Source organism: Thalassophryne amazonica, chromosome 13 (genome assembly GCF_902500255.1).
Source record: "Thalassophryne amazonica chromosome 13, fThaAma1.1, whole genome shotgun sequence".
Classification (NCBI taxonomy): Eukaryota; Metazoa; Chordata; class Actinopteri; order Batrachoidiformes; family Batrachoididae; genus Thalassophryne; species Thalassophryne amazonica.
In genome coordinates this window covers 56,128,104-56,134,316 of record NC_047115.1, presented here as the reverse complement: position 1 = coordinate 56,134,316, position 6,213 = coordinate 56,128,104, and positions in this window count along the sequence as shown.

The window sequence follows — 6,213 nt, the reverse complement described above, 5'->3', positions numbered from 1 at the left end:
CCACAAATTTGTGAAGCCCATGAAAGCATTTTTAAATTTATCAAATTTATCAAAAGTATGACCTAGTATTTTATTTATGAGATAAAAAACACAGAAAAAAACAGCTTTGAAGAAGTATACCAAGTAAAAATGGGCATTTTTCTTCATTTATGACTTAATGACTGACAAAGCAGTTGACAACCCTTTTTTTTTCCTGTTCTGTTCAAAGTATTTTTGCGATATATCACAGACTACAACTGACACACAGACCTTCTGGTTTGATGTGATAATTTGTCCACATCCCTGAGGAATCAGTCAAAGGGGGATTTACACTGATCTCTTGATCCTTTGTCCTCTGCACACCTGCGTGACTGTCATCCTAAAATGGGGTTTTGGTGAGAGCAGTAAGGAAAAAGAAGAGACAATTAGTTCACCTTCACACGGAACCTTGCTTCTGACCCTACGGCCCTAATTAGTTGGACTACATCGGTTCAGCTCTTTGTTTAATCTCACCTGATCAATACATTTAAGGTGTTTTAATATAGAAGAAAACCTTTTGGTCTGTCTATCTACACTTGTATGCAAACGTTTGGGCACCCCTGGTAATTTTCATAAATCATTGGTTGTCTGGATCAGAGATTTCAGTTAAATATATCAAACAGCAGACAAACATGCTGATATTTGAGAAGTGAAATGAAGTTTCTAAGTTTTACAGAAAGTGTGCAATATTTAAACAAAATTAGGCAGGTGCATAAATTTGGGCATCCTTGTCATTTTATTGATTTGAATACATTTAGCACTAATTATTGGGACACAAAATTGGTTTGGTAAACTCATTGACCCTTGACTTCCTTACACATGTGAGTCCAATCAAGAGAAAGGGTATTTAAGGTGGCCATTTGCAAATGTTTCTCCTCTTTGCATCTCTTCTAATGAGTGGCAGTCTCAGAGATTTCAGCTGTCAGTTTCCACTATGAGGAACATAGTGAGGAAATGGAAGACCGCAGACACAGTACTAGTTAAGGCCTGAAGTGGCAGGCCAAGAATAATCTCAGATAAGCTGAAGCAAAGGATGGTGAGGACAGTCATAGTCAACCCAAAGACCTACAACATAATCTTGCTTCAGATAGTGTCTCCGTGCATCTTTCAACTATACAGAGCACTTTGCACAAGAAGATGCTGTATGATGCTATAATGCAGAGGAAGCCTTTTCTGCATACACGCCACAAACAGAGTTGCTTGAGGTATGCTAAAGAACATTTGGACAAGCCAGCTTCATTTTGGAAGAAGGTGCTGTGGACTGACGGAAATAAAATTGAGTTATTTGGGGCAGCAGAAAAACAACTCAGCATTCCAAGAAAAACACTTGCTACCTACAGAAAAATTTGGAGGTGGTTCCATCATGCTGTGTGGCTGCATGGCCAGTGCAGGTACTGGGAATCTTGTTAAAGTTGAGGGTCACATGGATTCCAGTCAAAATCAGCAGATTCTTGAGAACAATGTTCATGAATCAGTAACAAAGTTGAAGTTGTGCCGGGGCTGGGTCTTTCAACAAGACAACAACCCTAAACACTGCTCAAAATCTACTAAGGCATTCATGCAGAGGAACAAGTACAATGTTCTGGAATGGCCATCTCAGTCCACAGACCTGAATATTATTGAAAATCTGTGATGTGATTTTAAGTCTGCTGTGCATGCTCGGAAACAAACAAACCTGAGATGTTTTATAAAGAAGAATGGTCCAAAATACTGTCAACCAGAATCCAGACTCTCATTGGAAGCTATAGGAAGCATTTAGAGGTTGTTATTTCTGCAAAAGGAGGATCTACTAAATATTGATGGGTTTTTTTTTTCTGTTGAGGTTCCCAAATTTATGCACCTGCCTAATTTTGTTTAAAGAATTATTGCACACATTCTGTAAATACTACAAACTTCATTTCACTTCTCAATTATCAGTGTGCTTGTCTGCTATATGATATTTTTAACTGAAATTTCTGATCCAGACAACCAGTGAGTTATAAAGGAAAATCATGGAAATCATCAAGGGTGCCGAAACTTTTGCATACAACTGTAAATAGATGCTGATATCTGTTTTAAAGTATGAATTAGTCTTGCATCAAATTCATATTAAAGCTAATTAGCAACATTGTATTGGAATGTATTCAGAAAAACTTGATACATTAAATGAAAAAGATAGTCGATAAATATTTGAATGCTGCAGCCGTATAGAAAAGATGAGTGATAATAACTTTTCCTGTATTTTTTCCTGGTCAGTGTCAAAACCTATTACTCATGCTGCTTGGACACATTGCCAGTGTGGTGTCATCTGTGCGATGATATAAAATGGTTTTCTTTTTATCACAGCCGCCTCTCTGCCCCAACAATTGATTACTGGACTTGGTTGTAAAGGCTGATATGGGATCCAAGAATGTGTTATGGCTGAGGAATGAGATGTGATATGTAAGTTATTATGTAGCATTCTACAGTGTTTGTGTATCATATACCCTATACGTTTTTACCAAAAAATGTTTTGCGAGTGTGGAATCTTTGCTAAAATATCTTGTGTTTTTTGATGAAATATTTCTGTGAAAGTGAGATTGCTGTTGTTTGAATAGTAAGTTCTTTCAGCTTCTTTCATCTTCTCTTGTGGTCACCACAGCAGATCCCGTATGGATAATGAAATGAATTACTTATCAAGTTCCAAACATTTTAATGTGGATAAATTAATTAATTTATTTATTAATAAATAACAGTCAGGTCTGGGAGCATGAGCTGGTGCTGCACTTTGCCACATACAAGACACCATGGAACCGCCTTTCCTGGGTGGCAACTACTCAAGACAGTACCAGTCCATCTCCACATCTTTACCGCCTGCTACAGCCAGGTGAAACATGGGTGTGCCCTTGTCCTTCTCCAGCTACTGAGGTCCTCACCACTGTAGCACTTACTTTGTCCTGGATCATGCACAGAGAATAATAATAATAACAAGAGGAATCAGATATTCCTGACATCTGCCAATCCGGATCCGGATCAACTCCAAAATACAGTGGAGTCTTCCATGTCCTAAGATCTATCTGTGGTGCAAATTTGGTGAGAATCCGTGAAATAGTTTTGAAGTATTCCTTCAAAGCCTATAAAAAGGGAATTCTTGATCCATAATCCAGATGCTGATCACCTCCAAAATTTAGTGGAGTCTTCCATGCCCTAATATCTGTTTGTGGTCCTAATTTGGTAAGAATCCGTGAAGTAGTTTTGACGTAATCCTTCAAAGCCTATATAAAGTAAAATCTTGATCCAGATCATCTCCAAAATTTAAGGAGATCTTCCATGGCCGAATATGTATCTATGGTGAAAATCTGGTGAGAATCCATGAAGTAGTTTTGAAGTAATCCTTCAAAGGCTGTAAAGTGAAATCCTGATCCAGATCTGGATCCAGGACACCTCCAAAATTTAATGGAGTCTTCCAAGGCCTAACACCAATGTGTGATGAAAATTTGGTGAAAATCCGATACGTAGTTTTGATGTCATCCTTAAAATCCAACAAAGTGAGCGTATAAATTAAAATTCTCTTCCAGAATCTGGATCTGGATCACCTACAAAATTCAGTGGAGTCTTCCATGGTCTAATATCTATCTGCGGTGCAAATTTGGTGAGAATATGGGGCTATGGGACACATTTTTCAAAAATTTATGTCACAAATATATTCATTCACATCTAGCAGCTAGACTTTGTTTAGCCACATTTTTGGTTTGTGGATCACAATTTTTTTTTTTATCTTTATGACAACTGATTCTTATCAATTTACTCCTGCACAGGAGCTCCACTTAAAAAATTTTGATTACACTGAACATAGATTTCATAATATTGAATATAATATAGATCCAGATTGTTTTTTTTTTTTTCTTAAAAATATTACTCATCATTGCCATTATTTTTCTGAGGAACAATTTAGCAAACTTACTGTGTTAAATGGGACATTCTCCATCATACATTTTAATAACAGAAGTCTTCCCATGAACATGTCAAAAATTCAGGATTGTTTAAACAGTGCAAATAAACAGTTTTCAGTTATCGCAATTTCTGAGACGTGGTTGAAAGAGGAGCATATGGACATTGTCCAGTTTGAGGGTTATGATTTCTTCCCAATAAATAGGATGAACAAATGGGGTGATGGTGTGGCACTTTGTTAATTCTGCTTATCACTGTGAAATCATTCAAAACATGTTTCTCTTTGGAAAACGTCATGGAATGTGTCACTGTGGAAATTAAATGCGAAAAATAAAAAAATATAATTGTAAGTTGTGTTTACAGAGCACCAGGATCAAACATAAAAATTTTTGTGGGAAAGTTGATTGAGATGTACAACACTATTAAAAATAAGTCTGTATTTGTTTGTGGAGACTTCAACATTGACTTCTTAAATCCTCACGGTCAAATGCATATAACTGAATTTATAAATTCTGTGTTTTGTTTGGGAATGTATCCAGTAATTGCTCATCCAACTAGGATAACTGCGAACACAGCGACACTTATTGACAATATACTTACAAATGTTACCGTGGGGAATTTAGAGGGGGGATTGCTTATTAGTGATATCAGTGATCATTTGCCATTTTTTGTAGTTTTGAATTCTTTAATTGACAAAATTGACCATAATGAAAGTACAAATTTCAAGAGGAAAATAACAGAGGAGACTTTGGAAAATCTCAGAATGGACTTAAGGGATCAAAACTGGAGTGACATTTACATTGGGGATATTGATCAATCCTATGAGTCATTCATTTCTATTATCTCAAATTTACATGATAAACATTGCCCTTTGGTATCAAATGTTGGAAATAAGCAAAATGTTGACAAACCGTGGATTACTAAGGGACCACTAAATGCATGTAAAAAAAAAAAATTCTGTACAAGCAATTCTTAAAACTAAGAACATGTGATGCTGAGAAATGATATAAGACATATAAAAATAAGCTAACTAATATTATGCGATTTTGTAAAAGGCAGTATTATAGTGATTTATTGGAAAAAATAAAACAAACATTAAGGGTACTTGGAAGATTTTAAATGAAGTCATAAACAAGAGAAAAGGTGTTAAAGAATATCCTACCCTTTTTTACACAACTACTGGTACAATTAGTAAGGAAAATAAAGTTATAGCAGATCATTTTAATGATTACTTTGTAAATGTGGGTAAAAATTTAGCTGATTTGATTGTGTCACCTGGACTGCGTTCTTTGGATTACTGTACAACAATTAATAAAATTCAGGATTCAATGTCCATTAAAGAAACTGATCAATATGAAATAATTGATATTGTTCGTAACCTCAAGGGGAAGAGATCAATTGATAGTGATAGTTTTTATATGTCTTTGATTAAAAATATTATTGATTGTATTGTTAGACCCGTATATTTGTAACCTGTCACTAATGACTGGGAAATTTCCTTTCAGAAAGAAATTGGCTAAAGTGATATCGCTGTTTAAATCTGGAGACAAACATGTCTTCTCAAATTATAGACCAAGCTCACTCCTGCCACAATTTTCCAAAATTTTGGAAAAGGTATTTTTAAAGAGGTTATATGATTTCATAACTAAACATCACATACTTAATGAACAGCAATATGGTTTTAGAAAAAAATCACACTACTTCACTGACTGTAATTGATTTTGTTGAACAGATTACAAATGCAATTAAACAATATACATGAAAATTATATATATATGAAAATAAGCAATATACTGTTGGGGTTTTTTTTTTATTTACAGAAAGAATTTGATACTATAGACCACACTGTGCTATTGTGCTACTGTGCTACTTGTGGGGTGCCCCAGGGTTCAGTTCTGGGGCCGTTGTTGTTTCTTATATATATTAATGACATATGTTTGGTTTCCAAGTCCGTCAGTTGTATTTTGTTTGCTGATGATACAACTGTGTTTTGTAGTGGGGATCACTTGGGACAGGCCTTGGACATGATGGAGAAGGAACTACAGAAGCTTAAACAATGGTTTGATTCAAACAAATTATCACTCCACTTTGGTAAGACAAAGTGTATTATATTTGAAAACAAGTCCATGATTTCCTGCAGAAATTTATTTTTAAATGATATTGAAATTGAAACTGTAACTGATACAAAATTTCTTAGTGTTGTTAATGATGATAAACTGAGCTGGAAAATGCATATTAATTTTGTTAAATCCAAAATCCGCACGTCTGTCTCAATATGCCGAAAAA